We start from the raw sequence: 24,339 nt of genomic DNA, 5'->3' as shown, positions 1-24,339 counted from the left end.
ATTCCCAGACTCAGGGTCCAATCAGAGCCTACACCACAGCCCACAGCCACACCAACACCAGATCCTTAACCCACTGAGCGAGACCAGGGATTGAACATGCATCATCATGGTTTCTAGTGGGATTCATCTCCGCTGTGCCACTGCGGGAGCTCCATTTAGTTCCTATTCTTTTTTTTTTGTCTTTTTGCCTTTTCTGGGGCCACTCTTGCAGCATATGGAGGTTCCCAGGCTAGGGGTCTAATCGGAGCTGTAACCACTGGCCTGCACCACAGCCACAGCAACGCGGCATCCAAGCCGTGTCTGCAGCCCACACCACAGCTCGCGGCAACGCCGGATCCTCAACCCACTGAGCAAGGCCAGGAAGTGAACCTGCAACCTCATGGTTCCTAGTTGGATTCGTTAACCACTGTGCCACAACGGGAACTCCTTAGTTCCTATTCTTAATGAAAACATTTTCTGCCTGAATTTTTTAGTGTGGCATTATTAAACAATGAAAACATCTTTTCCATACTTTTCAAAGTCTACCAGTTCCCTGTATGTTTTGTTGGCTTGTACTATAAGTGAACTCTTAATATTTTAGGAAAAAGTTTTATGATAGATAAGTTCTTTTTAAAATTTAGCTCCTAATTTTTTTTAAAATCAAAATGAAAAATTTCTTGCATAAAGGGGGACTTTTAACTTTTACTTTGTTTTTCTTCCATGTGGTAAATCTTTTCCTTTACAAAGGAAGTGTGCTTACAGAATTACTAAGGTGGTTTTTAGAAAGCAGTAATCATAGAAACCCCGTCCGTGCTTGCCCTACTCTGTCTCCCCAAAGCCCTTGGTCTGAAAGCCAGCCGTGGCTCTTGTCCTTATGACATGTGACTCGTGGAACAGGATTGTGCTGTTCACTGGGACGCTGGCACGGTGCCCTAGCAGCCCCTGTGATGCTGCCTCAACATCAGGAAGCTGGCTGTGAGTTTTACACCGTATTGTATACTATATTGCAGTGTATTTACTCTGTTGATAACTTACAGAATATCTGTAGTATTTCTGCATAATCTATAAAAATACTCACGACATTAGAAAATCTAGGGACTGTAAATATGAAAACATGAAAAAAAGTTTTTTGGCACAAAATCCCCTCCAAAATATGAATAATACTTGCACTGAGAGCCATGAGATTAAATATGCTTCATTTTATTAAAAAATAGTTTGGGCTAGGCTAACTAGGTATGGCGACTTGGTTAATTTTAGTGCAAAATAGGAATGATATTTGCATTAAGAGCCATGAGATTAAATATGCTTCATTTTATTTAAAAATACTCTGGGCGAGGCTAACTAGGTACGGCAATTTGGTTAATTTTAGTGCAAAGTATGAATAATACTTGCACTGAGAGCCATGAGATTAAATATGCTTCATTTTATTAAAAAATACTTTGGGCTAGGCTAACTAGGTATGGCGATTTGGTTAATTTTAGTGCTTTTTTTATTTTTATTATTTTTGGCTGTGCCTGTGGCACACGGAATTTCCTGGGGTCTAACCCGCACCTCAGCAGCAACCCAAGCCTCTGCAGTGACAACGCTGGATCCCTGACCCGTTGTGCCACGAGAGAGCTCCCAGGTGCTTAGTTTTAATGACTTTTGCAGATAAAAATGTTATTTTCACAAAAGTGTATAGATCTACGTGGAAGAAATAAATCATTGGCTGCAGTTCAAAGTCATGAGCTTCATTTTTGAAGCATGCCCGCTAATTATGCAGAAGTTTTCATTTAACTTGGGCTGTTAGATTTGCATTGTCCCTGATGTCAGTCAGGTCTTGCCCCTTAATCGGAAGGTTGCATCTTGTAAGGATAGTTTCGGAATCCACTCAACCCTCTTCATTTGGAAGTTTTTGAAAGAAACAGGGAAAATTGTTTCCAGTTAACATTGCACATATTAGAGTTTTTAATAAGAGACTCATCAATTTTGGCAACAAAATCACAGAGCAGCGGAAACAAATCCTGGAGGTCAGGGCCTGGGAGAGTCCCTCTGCCTGCCTCCCTGAGCCTCTTGGGCCCAAAACCCAGTTCTCTGTCAGTTCCACCCATTGTTTTCCTGGTTCTACTCAGTCTGGACATGATAGTCCTTAAGCGACAGGACAAGGTTAACCCCTGTCCTGAGTTTTCATTTCTCCTCAGACTTGAACTAGTTCCTGACTTGAGGTGGTGATGTGCGTGTGTCACTGTCTTTGATTTCCCTGTGCCAGGTCCACCGCAGGTCCCCCAGCTCCGGTGGAGAACTCGCCCTGGGGCGGTGCCGGTGCCATACTGGCCTCAGGGAGCTGCCACCCAGCCAGGACGCTCTTGCCGAGCTCTCCATGTTCGTGGAGGGATAGAACTGTTCAGCTAAACGTGAGTGTGGTGCTCGGAGACCACGAGCGGACGTGGGGGCAGCGGGTGGGGGGGGGGAGTCAGACAGGAAGGAAGAGTCACGGAAGGAGGAGGTGGAGTTTTCAAAGAGGAGGAGTCTCCGAGTGTTCTGGGACCGGGCGAGAAAGGCCGGCCTGAACCACCAACGTCCGGTCTCATTTGGGTCCAAGCCCAATTCCTGTGGCTAGAGACCTGCTGCTGTTTGAGCAAGGGGTCTGTCTCATGAGAGGCGTTGGGAGAACGGCAGCTCTGGAGTCAGAACCTGGATTCTAGTCCAGCTCCACTGCTTCCCAGCTGGGCGACTGGGGAGAGCTAGCTGTCCTCCCTGTGCTTCTGCCTGCTCACCCGTAAATGGCGTTAGTGATAGAGACCTTCCTTACAGGACTGCTGGGAAGATGAAACAAGATACTGGAAATACAGTGCTTGTCAGTTTCTGACCCGTAATTAACCTCAGAAACATTAGCTGCAGTGGTCCCAGAGCGGGGCTCTTAACAGGCTTTCTCACACCCAGTTGTTGAATATTTTAAAATGTTGAAACTCTTTCAACCTGCGGGTAACTTAAAATTGGCTATGGTGAGAGTGTTTACACCATGGAAATGGGCAACCACCACCCGTGGGGCTTCCTCTTTCATAGCCCCCTGTGCAGAGCCAGTTTACAGCACATTACTGGGTAGTGTTTTTATTTCGTATGGGTTTTGTTTGTTTTTTCCTGCAAATAAAGCAGCTCCAGATGCCCAGCCTGGCTCTTTGTCAATCCCTCTGAAATAAGCAGGTGTCGTGATGAGTAATACTCCTGACCCTTGCCTGTCAGAGCGAATGGGATCGGTGTGTTGGCAGTGAGCCCTTTTGACTCCGAGGGGAATGGCTGCTTTGGATCTGCCACAATTGGGGACCACTCTCTTCTCCGAGCTAGACTTTTCTCCACTTTTCCTGTGATGTAACAGAAATCACATGACCCGAGAAATAGACCAGAGTGTCCCACTACCCTTTCATTCCATGACAGACACAGTCTGAGCTGTACCTAGGCAGTACCTGCACTGCTTTCGGCCTCTGCCCAAGGTGATACTCTTCAGTCGCCCAGAAGGTTCTGGACCTCGAAGTGCCATGCTTTCCTAGTGGTCATGGTGGACAAATGCCCACAGAAGTGCTTTACCCAGTGCCCGGGAGAGCTCTTAGGCTAATTTTCCAGCAAAGGTAGGAGAGGCGGGAGGCAGGGAGGCTTCTGCTCTCACTGCTTTTAGTACCTTCCTAAACCAAAAGATGGCCTTTGGTGGTAGTGCTGAGAGCTTTCTTGCCTCGTTTAACATGCGGAGGATCATATTTCTCCCTCTTTCCAGCAGAAACAAAAAAGCAAAATGTCTCAAACAAGAGGCACACTGGGGAAGTAACAATCCACACACCATCTTTCCTGACTGCAGATACACACATCTGTCCTGGAGAGGACCACACAGACGAATCTTTGTGTACCTTGCTTAAAGAACCGCAGACTAGAGTTGCTCTTTGTTCGTCCCATTTGCTTTTCGTGGAAAGAAAAAGCGCTACATGATGTCAGAGTCTCAGTTTCCATAAAGGGGAGTTTTCCAAGCTTTTCTGTGTAAGGAAGTTTTCTGTGTAACCCATGGGAGATTACACAGAAAGGGGGTCTGGAAAGATCTAGCTGGGACTTATCTTTCCATATTGTCCAGTTTGAGTCTCATACAGGTATTTCTTGATTTATGCAGGCCTGTTATTTAGTGTTTTACAAAGTCAGTTTAACTTATTGAATGCCCAGCAGATTTGAGGAACTCCCAGTAGAAAAAGCCCTGAGACAAACCATCACAGAATCCTAGACGCATCAGCCACAGTGAGCCTGTGCCCAAGTAGCGGGGCAGAGGAGGAGGAGCACAGAGAGGGCTTCACAGAGGAGGTGACGTCAGCTGTGTTCTGAAGCATCAAGGGGAGTTTGCCATGTGGTGAGAGAGGGACTCCTAGGCCAGGGACAGGCACCGCCTTCTTGGTGACCTTGGTGACTTGTGCTGGAGGTAGTGACCTTTTATCAGAGCAGGTTCTTTTGCACACCAGACGGGGAGCTCTGGTAGGCGGAGCTGCGGGGAGGGCAGGGCACATCGGTCATCAGAGCCTCCTCCACGGGACTCCTCCCCTGCGGGGGCCCTGTCCCCAACGGGCAGTGAGAATCCTGCAGGAAGGCTGCTTTCTTCCCTGTGACCTCTAAGCAGGGCCCTTGCGAAGAACACTGACTTGAAGAAACCCATTCACCACATGATGGTGGCAGAGCTCAGATTGGAAATCGGCTCCTAGGCAGAAAGCCTAGAGCCAAGCCGGATGTCGGTCTGTAGACATGGCCTCAGTAAACACAAAACTTCACTCCCCTTCGTTCCTACAGAGCTTAAAGGTCCCTTATTGCGATCACTGGTTGTGCAGTGGTTGATAAGCCACTTTGCCTGCTCTCTCAGGATGACTCCACAGAGGTGTGCTTGGCGGGGGCTTGGTCTTCACTGCACGGCTGCCGGCACAGCCCGTATTTCTCCAGATCCACGTGCAGCCTGTGAGCCCACCCTGGAGTTGTCTATGGGATAGAATTCTTTCCACATAGGAACCAAGCCTACTTTATAAATCAAAAGGTGCTTCTTAATTTGCAGTTGTATATTAAATTCACACATTTCAGGTTGAAATTCACACAATCTATTTTGCATTATTCCCACTTAATAGTAATTTCTTTTGGCTATTGCCCTCAGGCTGTATAAGAATGGAAAAAAAAATAGATTTGAGCTTTTTATTTTGACTCTGTTCACAGATTGTAAATCTAATTAGTTCTTTTTTTTTCCTCTCTCTCTTAAAGTAACATACACATTGCTCTCTGAACAAAGACAGATAAGTAGGGGCAGGTTTGCCCTCTAACCATGTTCATCTCACCTAATTTATGCTGTCAATTCACTTGGAAAATTCATCTGTTTTTCTGCCCTAATTTGCTGCATAAAGTTGACGTGTGCCACTAATAGATGTGATATCTGCCTGTGAAATGGTGAGGAAAATTATGTCCAGATTAGGTAATACTTGAAGATTGATCTATTTCAGAGCAGAAAGTGACCTTACAGATCATTGAATCCAGTGTGTCTTATCCTGAGCTAGTGAATCATTTGTTCTGAGAAAATTTTAAACACCGCATCTTCATCCAGACGAACAACCCCCCCAAAACAGAAGCACAGTCTAGCCTGTGGGGATGGCCTCTGAACTGAGAACCGTTGTGCGTGTTCAGCACTCACACGACTTGGCTTCGGGTATAGGACGTGTGGGATCCGGGAGTCAGGGAGTGGCCTGGGGCCTCTGCGGAGTAAGTGCAGGGCCCCGTTCACCACGCTGAACGGGTCACACATGCAGTGAGTCGAGGCATCGCCATGATGCTGGTGTCATGCCAGCCCCGAGTTCCCGGGGGAGGCCGCCGGCCGGTGCTGCATATTGGATGCTTGTGTACTCCTCGTGCCCCTGGCACTGAGTTACAAGGAGCTTTCATTCTGAGGGCACGTTTGCCGAGTCCCCCTTGTCACTCTTTGAAGACGTGTAGCAGGGTGGGGGGTCTGTCGGCCTTCTCTGTCTAGGGAGGACCTCGGGGATGGAACAGCCTCCAGATGTCAGTGGCCTGCAGCAGCAAAGCCATAGCTCGTTCTCTGCTTTGGCTGTAACTCTGCTCCCTTCATGGCCTGTGCCTGAGACCCAGGATACCTTCAGTAGCCCGGTTCTCACAGCACAGGGGGTTGAGCAGGAGGGCTCGCACGCAAGCACTCAGGGGCCCTTAAAGCCCCTCTTCAGGGGTCGCATGCAGCACGTCTGTTAAGGCTCCACTGGCTGAAACAAGTCAGATGACCAAACCTATTGTCAGTGGAACTGGGATGTGTTCTCTCCAGGAGGCGTCACACGTGCTGGTAGAGAGGTCCTCCAGGGAGGGGCGGAAAAGTGGGACCCGCGTCCACCCCTGTAACCGGGCGCCTGGCCGCCACCTGTCGCTCTGGCTGACCCAGCTGCTCGGTCTGGCTTTCCGTTTTTAATTTTCATTTTTTTCTTACTTGGAAGTTTTGGAACTGGAAAGCCAGAAAGCTTTAGCGCTGTGTGGACAGTTAGAGATCTGATCTGCCCTTAATTTGCTAGCAGAGGAACTGAGGCCTCCTCGTGAGGTGAGTTGCCTAGGATCAGACAGCACGACCTCGAGACAGTGCTGTCTTCATGGCATCTGCTTGCTAATTGTAAAAGAAAACGCTCTTCCCGTTCCTGGAATCATACCCTTCCGGAGACAGAAATAACACAGAACCTGAGTGGTCCGTCTTGGGATGAAAACAAACTGACTCAATTCTCTATCAGTTCCCCCCCCCCCCAGCGACGTTCATATTAGAGGCAGCTTACTTAAATTTATTATGTAGCATCAACAGAGCACCAGGAGTTGTTTAGGACAATAGTAAGTCACAGTTCCTGCCAAGGCAAATTGCCTCTCTATTTTATAAAGAGTCTGCACCCCGTGCTGGTTTGATTTAAAATAAAACCCGTGTGGAGTATGCAGTGCGCCTCTGTTAGCCTTTGTGGGGGACAGTAGGTGGCTGACATGAGGTGGGTGAGAGCTGCTCAGTGGGTGCTCCGTGAGCTTCTGATGTTCTCACGGGGCAAACCCCCCCAACCCCACACTAGGGTTGAGAGGTTAAGTGGCTCCTCTGGGCTGTGCTCTAGGGTGGGAAGAGCGCCCCCTCCCTGGACGCAGGGTCCCCACCTTTAGCCTGTGCCAGCGCAAGTGGAGAGGAGGAGGAAAGGACACGCCTAAAAGGAGTTCATTAAAAATGGCCTTGGCCTCTGCAGACTGCAGGCAAGGTTAGTCTGACTCCGTTTTGAAGAGGCCTCTTTCTGTTCTCTTACTCCCTCCCACCTTCTAAAACATCTCCCTGAGGCTCAAGGGCCCGGTTCCCTCACTCAGGGTTTCTGAAACCTCATGTTACAACATCCCACACACCCTGCTCCGCGTTGCGTCAAATGATCTCCCCATCGACCGTCTCCGTCAGAGGGTGCCCTTTCCCTACGTGCCGGTGGGAGTTAGGAAAGCGGTCTCAGTAGATTTTCTCAGACACACTGATGTTGTGGCCCTTGGGATATTCTGCTTCTCCAGCTTGATCCTTCCCTGATCCGTCCTCTCTCTTTGGCTGTGATTTCTCATTGCTCTTAGGCACCAAATTTGTATACGTGAAGGTTCTACATCATCAACTGGAGCGATTCTTGGGACCCACTTGGGGAGCTTTTGAAAATACGCGTGCCTAAACCCTCTTCCTTGAGATCTTGATCCGTAGGCTTTGGACTGATCTAGGTGTCTGATGTTTCATAAGTTCCTAGATAATTTGAATCGAATCACCAAGTTCGTGCACAGGATGGGGGGCTTTCCTCTTGCTGCTGTAATGGCGAGAGGCACCACCTTCCACTTTAGAATCTTAACCCTACTCCTAGAATCAGTGTTAGTTGGTTTTTAGAATTCTTTTTTCTTAGAGAAGCTGAACAAATGTTCTGAGATTTTTATTCTCCATGCCCAGGTTCCTAGCTTGCAGATTTAGTCAAGGGCAGGCTGGAAACTTCCTAGTCCTTGGAATTGCTTGGCTTAAATAAGGGCAAAACCCACCCCCGATCTTCTTACGTGGCCCTAATTCCCCCCCCCATCTTCCTTCCCTGTTTTTGACCTTTCTTTACTCAGTTTGCACCCCCAAGATTTTCTCCTGTGTAAGAAAGTTATTTCAGTTGCTGTGAATGTCTTTTTAATTACCATACGGCACCGTCACGGCTAGGCATTTCATTAAACTCCCTTAGATTTACTTTATTGTAAGTTTTATTTAGTGCCAACAATGAACTCTGCTTATGTGTTGCGCTGATATTGCTTGTCTACTCAAAAATTAATAAAGTGGGACAATTGTTTGGTAACATTTCATTTGTGTTTGACTGACAGTTTGGCACCATTTCAACAAAACCCAACTTGTAAACAACAGGCCTGAGTTTAATGTCATGGTTAGAGCCGGAGAGTTCCCTGTTCTCATCCTATATTTTGAGTATCAAAGCAATTGCCACCTCCCCAACCTTGCACCAAGACAGCAGTGTCTGTGTGTGCATGTGTGTGTGTGCGTGTGCGCAAGTCTCTGGGACAGTGAAAGGAACTTTGCCAAGACATTCGGCAGCATCCCCAGCGACGTCCGTCTGGGCAAGGTAGAGAGGTGTATCCTGAGTTAGAGTTGCATGGGCTCTTGGCTGGTCGAGTGACTACATCAAAGGTATCATTTACTGGATTTCTGCTGGACTAGAAAGAAGGCTTTCCTGAACTTGCTAGAGGCCTGTCCTTGACCTTGTTCTCCAAGAGTTTGGATAGAAGATGAAGATATCAAATTTCCAGAAGACACAAAGCTGGGAAGGGCAGATTAAGATTATTGACACGATGTTGAAAAAGAGTTCAGTAGGTGGAAAGAAGAGCCGGAATGAGCAAAATGAAATGGAAAGAAATGCAGTGAGATGGGAACACCTGCAAAGTTCTGTCCTTAGCAGTCCACCTGACGCACATGGGAGGGAGACCTGGGGTGACCATCACTACTTGACAAAGTATGTGTCACCTGTCCAGCTCATCAGGAGTTGGACCTCCATGGAGGTCATTGGATCTGGGATCTCTGAGGGCTCTAGCCAGCTACAGCTATCCAGAAAACCTTGGAACCCCTGTGCCCATGCGTGGTCCACTGTCCCCAGAACTTTGTGCCTCTCTGGAGTCTAGCACTTAGCACAGTGCCTTACAGTTAGGTCATCTGTGCCCAAATTTATACTCGACTTCTTGAGTATAAACTTCAGGGTAAGGGCCCTGTTTTACCCCTTCTGAGTTCTCACGACAAAGTGCCTGATGCAGACACAAATTGGGGATTCTAGGAAGTCCCCACAGGCAGGGATTTTTGTCTAATTTGTTAGTTTTGGTCACCATTGCACCCATTAGACTTAGAGCAATGCTTGGCATAAGATAAGTCTCAATATGCATTTGATGAAAGAATGAATGACAGGTGCAAATGTTCAGTAAATCTTAGCCATTCATTCTCAGCGTGGTGTGGCTTGTCCTGTTAATAAGTCACTCTTTTTCTTTTCTAAAGCTTTCAGGAACTCCACATCCTTTTTCTTTGGCATCTTGGATTTTAGTCCATAGGACTAAAAAGCTGGATAATCCTTTGAAAAGAATATTCCAGGTATAATGAATTCATCACCCTCTGGCAGGAAGTTAAGTGCACAGGCTGAGGTCAGATGGATCTGGGTTCAGGTTGCAACCTGGACAGCCGTTTATGAGATTTCTGACTTGGGAAAATATCCTACTTTCTTGAAGCCTTGGTTTTCTCGTCTGTAAAATATAGATAAAACACTTATTCCAGAGGGTAGAGTATATATAACACAAAGTACCATCTTAATAAATGCTGCTATTACTATTAGTTCAACAAAGCCTTTGCTCAAATAAGAGCCATGAGTAGAGAGGGAGAAAACTCTTTAGGAAGAATCAAGGAAAAAGAAATTAGAAATTGCTAAAGGCTTGCCTTCAAGGTTTAGTTCTTTTGTATGTCAGAGCACCTGCTCCTATTAGACGAGTAAGCTCCTCCAATGGGGGAAGTAGAGGCCGTGCATTGCTGAGAGAGCTCTGGTCTCCATGGTAACAGCACATTAGATTCTGATGCAGGCACACCTGGTATTCTCAGGTTGCTCCACCATATGGCACCTCATGTATTTCATCAAGGAAAAGAAAAAAACTACCTTGACCTCCCCCTACTGTGCAGGCACATAGACACCCCCACACACATACACAACACACACACACACCCTCTATCTGTCTAATCCATGGCCACCGAAGCCATATAAGCTTCTGTCACAGAGATTGGAAACACGGTTCTGAAAGCCATTCAGTCAAACAAAGGGCCAGAACAATTATTCTTGCTTCAAAGAGGTACCCAGAAGAGAGGTACCTGACATATACGTTTGCAATTTGCCTTCCTTTTCCAGGCACTGACTCAGAATCAGGTGGCTCCCTCCTCACCCCCAGCTTGCTAATGAAGCAGCTCCATTCCTAACCCTGCTGAAAGCAGAATCGCATCCTTATACCATGACTCATCTCATGACACTATTTGTAAAAGTGGCCTCTCAAACTCTCCCTACAAATAAATGCCCAGTAAGTGCTCTGCTTTGAACTAGTTTAAAAGGAAAGAGAAAGATTTCCTGGTAGGTTTTAAGAAAAAAATACAGCCTGTAGTTGCCATGTGACACAACCAAAGAATTATGGCTGCTTAGAGATTTCCTGCTCTACTTCAGAAACAGATGTTTTAAAAATGTCATGTTAAAAGAGATGTCAGAAATTGGGGACAAAAGTCACTGTTTCTTGTGGCATACCAAAGTCCTCCTTTTCAATGGGCATCTTTCTGATTTGGTTTCTTCACACCGCGTTCCTGGTAAAGCCCACTTAAATAAACCACGCATGCTGCTCCAGCATGCTTGGGTGCAACCCTGGTGCCTTGTGTATGTTACGCTTCATAAAGGGCTTTTGAATGCAATGTCTTAAAAAGCCACAGTCAAGAAACATTAGAATTGAGGTTCTAGAAATGTTGGCTCACTTCTGCTGTTCGTGGTGGTGTTTCAGGTCCCTCGGGTAGCCTACTGAGTGATTAATAATAACCAAAGGTATCTGTCCAACATGGGAAATTGAGCTGTGCCCTATAAAGTTTGTAGTTTATGTTTTGAAACTGGTTCAGTGTGCAGGGTTTCTGGATCATTACTTGGTTTTAATTTGTGGGAAAGGCATTGTGTTTAAAGCAATAAAAAGTTTCCTTCCATGTCACGGCAACCTTTTGGCAAGCTCACTGGCTCTTTCTCTCAGCTACTTCTCCACCCCACTTGGTCATGAGGGAACTTGGAGGTTGCCTGTAACCCTAAGGGGAATTATAGGTCTCTTAAAACATATCTGATCTCTCCTAAACATGCCAGATACAATCAGACTTTGCTTCCAGCCAAGATGAAGTCGCTACATTCCTTGAAGCTCCTCCCTCTTAAAACTAAAGACCATGGACATAACACACCAGAAAAGCATGACTCTGAGAGGTAGAAGGAAGAAGGCCAACCTCCCTGGCCGACTTTAGGGCCATCACAGTGATGGGTCCCGGGGGTTTCCCTACTGCCTCCAATATACTCCAGGCAGGTCTCTACATAAGCCTCCAACCCAGAATTGCCAGCAGGCCCACCCAGACCAAAAATAGCTTCAAGAAAAGCCTGTTCCCCACAGCCAAAAGACTGAGAAAGGGGTGGTCTAACAACAAAAAACCTTGGGAGTACTCACCTTGCTCTAGCCAAACACCAGTGGGAAAACTACAGCCAATCCCCAAGTGTCAGTAGGGCCAAAGAGGGAGCTGATCTACCACAGCCCCCCTGCCCCCATGGAAGCAGGCAGCACTCTGATTGCCCTGCTCAGCAAGGCTGAGCAGAGGGCTAATCTTCTATCTCTGACTTGGTGGAAGCAGGTGGTACTCTCATTCCCCAGCTGGGTGCTGTCTGGGGACCGAGTAGGTAGTGGATCTGTCAGTGCTCAGAGGAAGCAGGCAGTGCTCTGTTTCCTTGCCAGTGTCAGTGGAATCCAATAGCTGGTTGATATGAAAGAGGCAGAATGAGGTGGGGGGCAGAATGAGGCTAGTCGACATACTGATTCAGCTCTTCTGCTTCCCAGGTATCAGCAGGGCCCAGCAAGGAGCTGAACTTCTATCCCAAACCCTGTGTGTGTCAACCCTCCACCTCCCTGCTGCCAGGTGACAGCAGGACCCTGGAGGAAAGTTGAGCTCACAGTGATCCTTGGAGGCAAGGGGCAGTGGTAATTTTTGCCCTACTTTTTCTGGGAGGGTTGTCAATGGGGTTGAACTATAAATCCATTGATTTAAGAGGCTGAGTGAAATCCAAATAGGATAAAACCAGATGGTGTGAAATGCATGACAAGACACATAATAAACATTTAAAAGCTAAACACACACACACACAAATTATTGAAAGCAGCCAGAGAGCAATAGTGCATTACCTATATAGGGACAATAACTGACTGACAGCAGATATCTCATCTGAAAACATGGCTGCCGGGAGGAAGTGGCACAATGTTTTTCAAGTATTGAAAGAAAAGAACTGTCAACCACAAATTCTATACCCATTGAAAATATCTTTCAAGAATGAAGGGGAAGTAAATATATTCTCAGACAAAGAAAAACTAAGAGATTTTGTTGCTTGCAAACCGACCCTTTTCAAATGTCTTAAGTTCTCTAGACATAAAGAAAATGATAACAGAAGAAAGCTTGGAACTTTAAAAAGAACATCATTTTACACACTGAATAGATAAAAATAGGAGTAAATAGACTATCCTATTTCTCAAGAATTTCTTAAAACATATTTGATGATTGTAGCAAAAATTTAACACCATCTGATGTAGTGTTCAGTATATGTGGAGGAAATACTTAAGAAAGCTAACTTTTAAAAATGGGAAAGGTAGGGGGACCAAAATGAAAATAAGGTTTCTGTACTTCACTCAAACTGGTACCAGTACCTTTGATACCAGTGGACTGTGATAAGTTATACATGCATATTATAACGTCTATAGCAACTACTAAGAAAACTATGCCAAGTAAAATACTCAAAGACATTACAAATATATCAATATGGAGCCCTAAAAAAATGCTTGAGTAACCCAGAGGAAGAAAAGAGAAATGATGGGCTTAGCAATAGAAGAAACATGGAGTTCTCTTGAGGTGCAGTGAGTTAAGGATCTGGTGTTGTCACCGCATGGTTTCGGGTCACTGCTGTGGTGTGAGTTCGATCCCTGGCCCAGGAACTTCCACATGCTGTGGGCAGGGGAAAAAAAAAAAGAAAGAAAGAAAAGGAAGAAAAGGAAGAAACAAAACAATAATAAAATAGCAGATTTAAGCCCTGAAACCTCAACAATTACTTTAAATGTAAATGGTCTAATACCAATTAAAAGACAGAAACTGACTGAATGGATTTTAAAAAGTGATCCCAAATATGTTGATACAGGAAGGTCACTTCAAATACAACAACGTGGGTAGACTGAAATTAAGTGGATAGAAAAAGATATACCATGCAGATAGAAAGCAGGAGTGGCTATACGACATCTGGCCAAAGTAGACTTCAGAGCAAAGAAAGTAACCTCATACAGAGAGGGACCTTATGTGTGACAGAAGGCTTGTGCCACCAGGAAGACACAAAGCAGCAAGATAAACCACTGCTCTGGCTTCAAGGGCACCAGTTGCTCCTGCTCACTGGACTGTGAGAGCCCTTGAGGGCAGGAGTCATACCTGCTGGCCTTGCTCCCTCTGCCCCAGGAGGTGCTTGAGAAATGTTTCTCATAAATTTAGTGAACGTCCACTGTGGGTAGTCTGGCTCATAAGGATCCCCCCACTCCTGGAAGGGCCTCAGAAGAACTGTTCATGGTGCCACGGCAGACAGTCCCCACCAAGACGTCTGCTGCAGCCGAGCACGTGCTCACGTTGGACTGGAGGTGGGCTGGGGCTACTTTCCCAAAGTGCTCTCCTCTGGGGCTTGACTAATGTCATCCCTTGGGTAGCTGGTCCCTGAACATGGGAGTCGGCCCTTCAGTGGTGCCAGGGTCCTCTTTGTTGACCCTCCCAGGAAACCTGGGGGTTCTTATGCAAATAACATCCCAGCTCTCCTGAGATACACATGCAAATTAGGCCCCATGGTGACCCCACACGCGAAACCATCTCCATAAATAATCCCACCTTTAAGATACACTGGGGTCAACCAGTATACCATTTGATTACGAAATGCGCTGAAATGCAGCAAGAAGTCCCATCTCATGACTGGAACGTAAATCTGAGAGAGACTGGTCGGGAATAAATAGACACCTGTCTTGGTTGTAACACGATGGTGTTTGGTGGTTGGAAAGGAAAAGATTTACTTGGGAAAATCTCCATAGTGAGATGAAATCCCTGGTACCAGCGAATGATTTCTGGGCTCCTGGTTTATAGCTCAGGATATGCCTAGTGCCCCAAATTATATTATAGGATGTGATGGTGGCAGGCTTGCCCTGTCATCAGCATCCTTGGCGGAGAAGCCAGACAAGCGAGACTGCGGTTGCAGAACAGAGATTTTTCTGGGGCCTTTAGAGGGAGAGCCTGGAATCAGGCCTCCCCACCCATGAAACTCAACGTCCGGTTCAAGCATTTCTGGACCACAGGCTCCTGGTGAGTCGTGGTTCATCTGTCTAGGGAGCCATTTTCACCACTGTGGTCGGACTTTAAACACCTGTGGTCATCTTCCTGCAACCCCCCAACCAAGGCCTCTTCGTTCTGGCCCAACCCCCAAGCCTTCAGGTGGCTGCGTCAACCACACCCCCGGAGGCTCCAGCTGCGCCACCACTGCCTCTCCATGGGGGGAGGGGTGTCGGGGGGGGCAGTTGTGCCTCCTGGTTTCTCATCCCTGTTGGTCTTGGCCCTCCTTTGGTGGCTTCTGCTCTGGTCCCTATCCTCAAGCTTAGGGTTCATCTTTGTTTTCGCTTGTCTTCTGGAACATTCCCTCAGACGTGTCTACATGGCCCCCTGGCTGCTCTCAGTCTTCACCCACCCCGGCTAATTGCCTCTTGGCCCAGAGCCCCCACTGACGCCCTCATCCATCCTCCCTCGGGAGGAGTCACTCCCAAGTCCAGTTTAGTCTTTCCATCAGTCCACCATGCTGGGAAGACCAACCTCCGTGTCCTGCACACCCCGCCGTGTGGCCTTCATGCTGAGGGTGGGAGGGCATGGTGGTTAAAAGTGGGCACCCTGGAGCCAGCCACTGTCTGGCTGCCCACCCCAGCTTTCCCTCCCTCTAGCTGGGAGTCCCAAGCAAGTTGGTGGCACTTTACAGCCTTGGATTCCATGTCTATTAAACGGAGATCGTGGTAGTAGCTACCTGAGGGGGTTGTTGGGAAGACTAAATAAATAATTCACAAGACACATTTAGAACAGGGCCCAGCATATAGTAAGTGTTAGGCATTTACTAGTTTTCTAAGTTAATCTGTAAAAGCTAAGCCAGCTGTAAGACACTGTTTCTGTAATTTCAGGAGCGCTATTATTGTGTCATTCTTAGTGTGCCCTGCCACACCTGAACCAGAAGCCTAAAATCAAAACCAGGCTTAGGGGTCGGGGAGGGAATTCCAGATGCTTTTCTATCTGTAATTTTCTAAAAGAGCTCTCTCTCCTAAAGAAGTTGAACTTCATGTTAAGTCCTGAAGCAGATGATTTTTTTATTATTATTTTGGCTGTACCCACAGCATGCAGAAGTTCCTCAGCTAGGGATTGAACCCGAGCCACAGCAGTGACAACCCTGGGTCCTTAACCTCCTGAGCCACCAGGGAACTCCAGTTCTTGAAGAACACCTGTGGAAAACATGCCCACAAAAAGCTGGTACCATTTTCTCTAATTCTTATTCTTCTTTGTCAACTGACTCAGGATCTTGGCTCCAAAGTTCTTGTGATGGGAGCTTTCTATGCTGCTGCTGGCTCCTTGTTGTCGTCCCACTGGGCTCTTATCCCTCAGGGTTGAGCTCCTATCACTGTCTTAACCACAGGAGGCCTCTACACCTTGCCAAGGAGGTTTGTATTCCTTGCAAGGAAGGCGCTAATTTATTTTGCAGTGCTCTTGTGCCACAAATTAGCTTCCTTTCTCTCACAGATGTGGGAAGAAAGAAGTGCTTCAAAGCTCCATGCTGACCTGGAGGGCAGACACATTCCCCTGTGGTGCCAGTCTTTGCCCGTCCCCACCCAGGAGGACCCCACAGGCCACCTCCCTTCCCCTGCCATGCACCTGCCCCTTCCTCTCTGGGCTGCTTCTGGGGCTGGTGTCTCAGGCTTTGACCTGGGACTGTTCCCTGCAGTGGCAGAGGCCCTGGCCTCCCAGTGAGATCTCTGCAGACTGAGCCCCACCGCAGACACTCTCTAGAGGGAGGGACTGGGATAGAAGGGAGGGTCTTTGCTTCCTGGGCCTGGCAGTGGCAGGGGGCGGGGGTGAGGGGTCAGAGAGGCTTCCTACCAGGGTGATGCCTGACCTGACTTTTAAAACACAAGCGAGTAGGTGTCTACCAGTGGACAGTGGGGTGGGCTGGAGTGGGATGAGAATTCCAGGTAAAGGAAACACCTGGACCAGAGACACGCAGACAGGGGTGTGTGCGGGGGGAGGTGAGGTGGTGAAGGGTGCCAGGACCCCTGGGCTCACTGGAAGGAGTCCTGGCTCTCCAGGAAGCTGAGCTTTATATTGAAAACCATCCATTCCAGCTGGCCTGACAGCACTGGATCTTCTGCGTGTCAAAGAACAGGAAAGCTCCCGCCAGAGAACAGGATCATCCCTGGGGTCCCAAACCTTTAACTTTGGACACCTTCCCCATTTGTCAGTGGCCGGCCCGGCTAGGCTGCGGCCTCTGTGCCTGGGAGGAAACTGAAGGACCCTTTGGCGGGAGCCTCTGCCTGGAGAACAGAGCCTGGAGAACCGGGCAGGTGTTCAGAGGGAGGCCTGACACGGGACTATAATTAAATCGTGCTGACCCGCCTCTAGGAAGGCCCTCCCTCCAGGCAGGAATTCCAAAGAATCATCCTGGACAGATCCTCTAGTGATGTATAATTACCCACGATGATTAATTAGCTAGCCAGACCTTCGTATTTAATTAATGAATCGAGCATTTAGTCAGTGTCTCCAAGTGACAGGCACTGCACATCCCACAGGGGAGGCAGAGAGGGAAACGCGGTCCCCGCCCTCCAGGCGCTCACGGCGGAAGAGAGGAAGCCGTGAACAACCCCCCCCGCCCCCAGTGACGGTGATGCGCGCCTGTAATCACAGCTGCTGCCCCGTGCTGGCCAGGGCTGGGGTCTGGAAGGATGAGTAGGCGTTGAGTTGGTGGGCAGAGTGGAAGGAACCTTCTAGGCAGGTGGCACCGCATTTTCTGAAGCATGGAGTTGCGAAGAACGGCAGCATGTGTGGGGACCCCTAGCGGCGGCTCGTTGACTCACAGTGCGTCCGGCTTCCCCCACCTCGAGAGGCCCCCCGCAGCGCTCGCCCTCGCCTCCGCTCCCCACTCCTGCCCCCCAGAGGCTCCAGGCCACTCTCGGGTCTGCAGAACCCGGCCTTAGAAGGAGCGTTGCCATCTGAGATGCAGGCTTTTGTGTTGCTAGGTAGTGAGGTGCTTAGAGAAGGGCAGGAGGCAAAGTCAGGGCGGTAGTTTGGGGCCAGGAGCCCTGTCTTTCTGAGTTCTTTCCGTTGATGACAGAAAGCTACTAAAAGTGTTTAGGCTGGAGAGTAGCAGAGACCAGTGCTGTAGAATTAAAGTATATGCAGCGCAGTGCACCATTCCACGTCTGTGCTGCGACCCCCTCATGTGTGCAGGACTGACTAAGGTCTACAGGGGGCATCCTTAGCATGTAAGGAAGGGAGAGCTGACCGTATCCCCATCAGCTCTCTCACTGGGGAGGCACAAAAGGGGCTGGAGTTCCATCTGCTCTGCTGAGAATGTTGCTGGATCTTGGGGTGGCCCCCTGCCCCACTTTGAGTATAATCGGGTACCGGAAACTACTGCTAATCCTGTTTAGTAAGTTCTTCTCCTGGCTCACATGATTTTGTATTCCCTTACCTCTTTGAGCTTATTTATTGTGTCATCTTAACTTTTGGCCCATTTATCCTGAGCATGCTACTATTTCATGTTCTATTTATAGAGCACAGGCAGAGTGGATTTAGTATAATTCTTAAGGGCCCTAGGATTTGGGGAATGGTCCCTGGGAACTGGCTTCAATTTAAAGGCCCAAGAGAGTCAGCCTGTCCTTTGAAGCTTTGAAGCTGAGCACTGACTTCTCCTCTCCAGCTGTGAACGTCCTGGAAGGCTGTTTAGTCCACGTTGAAAATCTGTTGCCTCGTGTGGCCACCTTCATTAATTATTTTAGATTTTCTGGATAACTTGTTACAGCTTCTTTTTTTTTTAATTACTCAATTTTATTACATTTATAGTTGTCCAATGATCATCATTATAGCATTTACATCCCAAAGCCCCAGCCCATCCCGCCACCCCCCAGCTTGCTGCAGCTTCTCCATCAGCCCTTTTAAGTGTGGAAATGGCCTCTTTCCTTGAACCTCATGAACCAAACTCTGCTGGCTTCAAACGTTGCTTCGGCACCTTCTTCCCTCTCTCAGCCTTCATAGAATTGAAGAGTTGGGTCTCATTCTGGATGCGGCTCTGGCTTAGGGGAATATTCTGGCTCCTTTGATCTTCTCTCCAGACCACGCCACCGTTCCCCATATCAGCAGTAGCGGTATGTTCACTACGGTGGCATTTTAGTTTCCTGTAAGAACTTTGCTTTTTTGTTCACACCTTGGCTAACTGCTTGGCCCAAGAGCTCCGGCTCTCGGCCTGTCCGGGTCTCTGTGTCCTTCCTCACTAAGCTGACTTAAGTCTGGCTTTTGACTTAACATGAGAGACGGTCGTGCTCTCTTTCACTTGAACACTTAGAGGTCATTGTAGGGTTTCTAACTGGCTAGTTTCAATTTTGTTGTGTCTCAGGGAACAGGGAGGGGGAACGACAGGGGGATGGCCCTGGTGGAGCGGTCAGAGCACATGTTCATTATTTAAGGTCACCGTCTTATATGGTGTGGGGCGTGGCATCACAGAACAACTGCAGTGGTGACATCTAAGATCACTGATCACATGGCGTTCTCCAAATGTAGTAACAATGAAAAAGTTCAAAATATTCTGAGAATTATCACAATATGACACAGAGACACAGCAAGCAAACGCTGTTGGGAAAATGGCGCAGACTTGTTCTAAGCTTGGTTGCTTCAATTTGTTAAAAAAAAAAAAAGGCACTCTTTTTGAAGCGCAGGAAGTTGAAGTGTGCCTGTCAGCCCATCAAAGGCATCCTTCACAGAGTTCCTCTCGTGGCTCAGTGGAAACGATCCTGACTAGTATCCATGAGGATGCAGGTTCGATCCCTGGCCTCTCTCAGTGGGTTAAGGATCCGACGTTGCCTGAGCTGTGGCATAGGTTGCAGACTTAGCTCTGATCCCATATTGCTGTGGCTTTGGTGCATGCCAGCACCTACAGCTCTGATTTGACCCCTGGGGTGCAACTCTAGAAAGACAAAAACAAACAAACAAAAAAACCACATCCTTCTTTTCTGTCTCAGGGCTTATCTCTAGCATTTCTATAGGATTCCCCCTCTCTGCTCACACTGTCCATCCATCCCCCCGTACCAGCTGTTTTACCCATTAGAGCCCTCAGAGTTGTTTAAAATTCCTGATCTGATCAGCGCAATGCACCTGCGTGTCTGGCTCTGAGACTTGCTCTGTTTCTTCAGCTGGGACTTCGGCCTTTGTCTCAGCAGCCAGAGAGGCTGTGCTGGCGGGGGTGGGGGGGGTATGCTGTGATGGTGATGGGGCGGTGCCGCGGGGCGACGCGCGTTGTAAGTGCACGAGCAGGTGGCAGTGTTTGGGTGAGTCTGAACCTCTGGGCTGTGAGCCTCGCAAGTCTTTCTCAGGTTTTTCTCAACCTTGAGGGGGGACAGGATGGCCAGCGTGGGCTGGAGGTGGGTATTTCCTTTCCCCAGGTCGGTTAGGCTCTGAAGTTCAAGACCCCGGCAGTCCAGGCTCTGGCTTCTCCTGCGGGCAGCCCTTGCTGAGAAGGACATGGCTCCGGCTCAGCTCCGGTGGGTTTGAACCCGCTTCTTCCTTTTCCATTCCCACTGCTGGGAGCCAGGGGCGTTTTCTCTGCTATCTACTCTGGGAACCTGGTTGAGCTCCTGGAGGGAAATCTCATAAGACTGGGGGGCCTCCCTACGGCTGAGTTTTTAACTCTCAGCCTTGTCAGCAGGAGCCGCTAGGGATTTGTGGATCACAGCCGAGCTTTTGCTCCCAGGCACTGGTTCCTGGCAGCCCCCATTGCGTCTGCTCCTTACCTCCCTGGCCGTCTCTCCCGTCTTGGGCAGAGCTTTGCCCTGTGTCCCCTCTTCCCTCTCTAATTGGATCCTAGACAGTTGCTGGTTTTCAGTCTGTTCAACTGTTGCTTGTTGTTGGGACAGAGGGGGCGACCTCCAAGCCCCTGACCTGCAGAACCAGAAACTGGATGTCTCACTCTTTCCTGTAAACATGCAATTTCAACACATTTAAAAAGATTCTAAAATAGCTATTTATGCAGGTTTTATCACAGACACACACACACACACACAGAGTCACAGTCTTAAAGATCTAATGAAGGTACTATGGGCAGCATTTTAAAGAAAAACTACTTTACCCTTAGACATTTCCTTTAAAAAGATCATTGCCATTCATTTTCCTCAAATCTCTGATCTTCATGCCCTGATGATCAATAGGAACAAAAACCCCAGCAGTTAGTCCTATATATTGGGCACTTGGGGTGCTGGATGTTTCAGCTATTATTATTAATCGTCACCAACAACCCCTGCCCCCAAAGAATTATTTAATCTATTCGTACATTAAGAAACCAAGGCTCAGAGAGGTTGGGCACCATGTCTAAGGTCACACAGTAAGTAACTTAATAACCTGATAATAATTAGGTTTAAATCACTATGGTCAAACCCAATGTGTCAGAATCCTGCCAAGACCATGGGGTTGGTGAGACTCCTGTTGGCTTGGTAGGCCAGTAACTTTTGCAGACACCTCTAGGTTAATTGGCTCTGTGTGTGAGTGTGGGTATGTGCATAAGATAACTTTGGACCACGTGGTTGTTTCACGGTTCGTAGCTCTATTCCAAAATACACTTCCCTGACCTCTGTTAGCGGAACATCTGATAAAGCATCCTCTTGACTCGCCCATTAACCCCTCAGTATTGCTGTTTCCTACAGAAGGATGCCAGGTTTTGGGTGGCACTAAAGAATTACCAGCAGATTTATAACCATGTGACTCTCTAATTAGGGTAAAAGTTGTTGGTTTTAACTTTTTGGAAACCCTGTGTTTAACCATCCTCAAATCTGATTGTCTTTTTCAAACCAAATAAGCTATTTCCTTCTTAGATCCAACAGCTTTCAAGCTTTGAAGATGAAAAGGACAGGCTGGAAACTTTCCATGACAAGTTGCTGAGCCGGGAAGTGAATCTGCAATCCTTCCGGTGGCCTAAGGACCTCACGCTGGAGAGAAGTGCGTGGTTGGAAAATCACAGCCCTGTATTCCCCGGATTGAGGCGGTCACCCAGCTGCTCGGTAGTTCTCAGTTAGCAGTGAGCGGTCCCACCGTGGACACCAGCTCTACTTCCTGGAGAAGCCAAGTGGAGAAGGCAGCTGAGAGGCTGGACAGTGCCTGCATCAGCGGCACCTGGAAGGGAAAAGGTAGCCTTGGTTGGAAAACGGGCAGCTCATGTGTCAGCGAACGACAAAGCTGAACAATGAAAGGTCTCATGTAGAAGAACTTGACTATAATACAAACTTACTATATTAATGTTTTATCTTCTCAGTGCAAACAGAAAAGTAATCATCCGCCCATTTGTCATGCTCAACAGAGCTGTAAGAGAGGTTAACGCAGACCATTCAGCATCATCTATGAAAGAATTACATTTCGCAATAGTGAGTAAAAGGAAAAACCATGAACAACAAAGGATGGTATTCTTCCCCACCAATTATTTCCATGCTCAGTCTGCACTAATAGTTACAAGCGGAGAAAAAAGGCAACGTTAAAAGCGCTTATAATTTAGGATATAATAGAATGGTTTCTTCTTGCGAAATGCTGTTTTAAGTCTGTTTATTCCAAAGTCGGGTCAGAATGTCACCTGCAGGTTATGAAATGCAGCGGAAGCTAATACTACACTACTTCTGAGCTACGAGGCAGGGCTATTCACAGCTTCTTTTAACCCTGAACATATTCGAGTTTTTAAAAGTTATTGAACCCGAGCAAAAATTAGCCCGTTCACAGTTGAGCCATTAAAATAACAGCCACTTGTGCCCCCGCCCCGCCACCAGTTTGGCATTAAACAAGTCCATTAAAAACCACCTGTGGGCTATGGGTGACAGAGGACCAAGGGTGATGGTGAGTCATGCTGCCTCCAGATGGACCTGTTGAAATGAAGCTCGAAAGCTCAAGGACTGGATCACTTGGCTCCAATGACTTTCCACCCAGCCCCAGGGCTCACAGTCAATAGGCACTTAGGAAAACCCGGTGAGGCTGGAGGGCTGTGTTCCAGCGCTGGGACGTGTAAAAAGGACAGAGACCACTGCTGCTCTGTCAGTGCTGGTCAGTGACTGGTGTAGCACCCAACACATGATGAACCTGATTATTATTATAATTAATGCAGTTATTATCCCTTGCTGAAAAAGCACTTATTTAGCTAATGACTACTTCAAACAGCTTGCCAGTGTTTTCAAGGCACATTCAGATTCTTTTCCATTAGAGGTTATTCTAAAATATTGAATGTGGGGAGTTCCCGTCGTGGCACAGTGGTTAACGAATCCGACTAGGAACCATGAGGTTGCGGGTTCGGTCCCTGCCCTTGCTCAGCGGGTTAACGATCCGGCGTTGCCGTGAGCTGTGGTGAAAGTTGCAGACGCAGCTCGGATCCCGCATTGCTGTGGCTCTGGCGTAGGCCGGTGGCTACAGCTCCGATTCAACCCCTAGCCTGGGAACCTCCATATGCCGCGGGAGCGGCCCAAAGAAATAGCAAAAAGACAAAAAAATAAAATAAAATAAAATAAAATATTGAATGTGGTTCCCTGTGCTATGCAATAGGTCTTGGTTGGGTGTCTGTTTTATTTTTTTATTTTTAAATTTTTACTTTATATTGGAGGGTGGTCGATTTACAATGGTGTGATCCCTTCAGCTATAGAGCACCGTGATTCAATTGCACATACATCTGTTTTTTTCAGATTCGTTTCCCATGTAGGTTGTTACAGAACGTTGAGTTCCCTTTGCTCTCCAGTAGGTTCTTGTTGATTAGCCATTATTTATGTAGCGGTTTGTATCTGCTGATCCCATACTTCTTGTTTACCCCTCCTCCCCTTCCCCTTTGATAACTGTGAGCTTTCTATGTCTGCGAGTCTCTTTCTATTTTGCAAATAAGTTCATTTGTATAATTTTTTTTCGATTCCACATAGATGCATATAAGCAGTAGCATGTGATATTTGTCTTCCTCTGGCCGATTTACCTAGTATGATAATCTCTGGATCCATCCATGTTGCTGCCAATGGCATTATTTCATTCTTTTTATGGCTAATATTCCGTCGTCGTGTGTGTGTGTGTGTGTGTGTGTGTGTGTGTGTGTGTGTATACACCACATTTTCTTTATCCGTTCATTTGTCAATGGACGTTTAGGTTGCTCCCGTGTCTTCGCTATTGTAAACGCTGCTGCAGTTGGATCATTTTTAATTTACCAGTCTTTTTTGGTTGGAGTGTTTAAATCATTTACAGTTCACATACTTATTGATAGGTAGGATTTATGTCTGTCATCTTGCTATTTGTTTTCTCTGTCTCACATCTTTGTCATCCTTCTGTTCCTCCATAACTGTCTCCTTTTATGTTGAACAGATTTTTTTTTTTTAATTTTACTGGAATATATAGTTGACTTGAGTAGATATCTTCTAGTGTATTACTGTATTATTTTATTTTGTATGGTTTTTTTACTTTTATTTTTTGTCTTTTTGGGGCCACACCCGCAGCATATGGAAGTTCTCAGGCTAGGGGTCTAATCGGAGCTGCAGCTGCCAGCCTACGTCAGAGCCACAGCAGTGCGGGATCCGAGCCACATCTGCGACCCTCACCCCAGCTCATGGCAACGCTGGATTTTTAACCCACTGAGCAGGGCCAGGGATCGAGTCAGGTTCTTAACCCACTGAGCCACAATGGGATATCCTCTAGTGTATTATTTTAATTATTTTGTCATTTATTTTAGTACATATTTAAATTACTTCCTT

General features: G+C 47.4%; 1 long non-coding RNA gene across 1 annotated transcript; it reads left to right on the top strand.

The window, feature by feature from the left end:
- The first annotated feature begins 337 nt into the window (after positions 1-337).
- Positions 338-22,853, top strand: LOC125113402 (uncharacterized). Its single transcript, XR_007131442.1, has 3 exons — positions 338-1,603; positions 2,228-2,372; positions 21,457-22,853. It is a non-coding gene; the product is annotated as an uncharacterized LOC125113402 (long non-coding RNA).
- The last annotated feature ends 1,486 nt before the right edge of the window (positions 22,854-24,339 follow it).

Source organism: Phacochoerus africanus, chromosome 13 (genome assembly GCF_016906955.1).
Source record: "Phacochoerus africanus isolate WHEZ1 chromosome 13, ROS_Pafr_v1, whole genome shotgun sequence".
NCBI lineage: Eukaryota > Metazoa > Chordata > Mammalia > Artiodactyla > Suidae > Phacochoerus > Phacochoerus africanus.
Note: the sequence above shows the minus strand (reverse complement) of the source record. Positions and strands in the feature narration are given on the sequence as shown.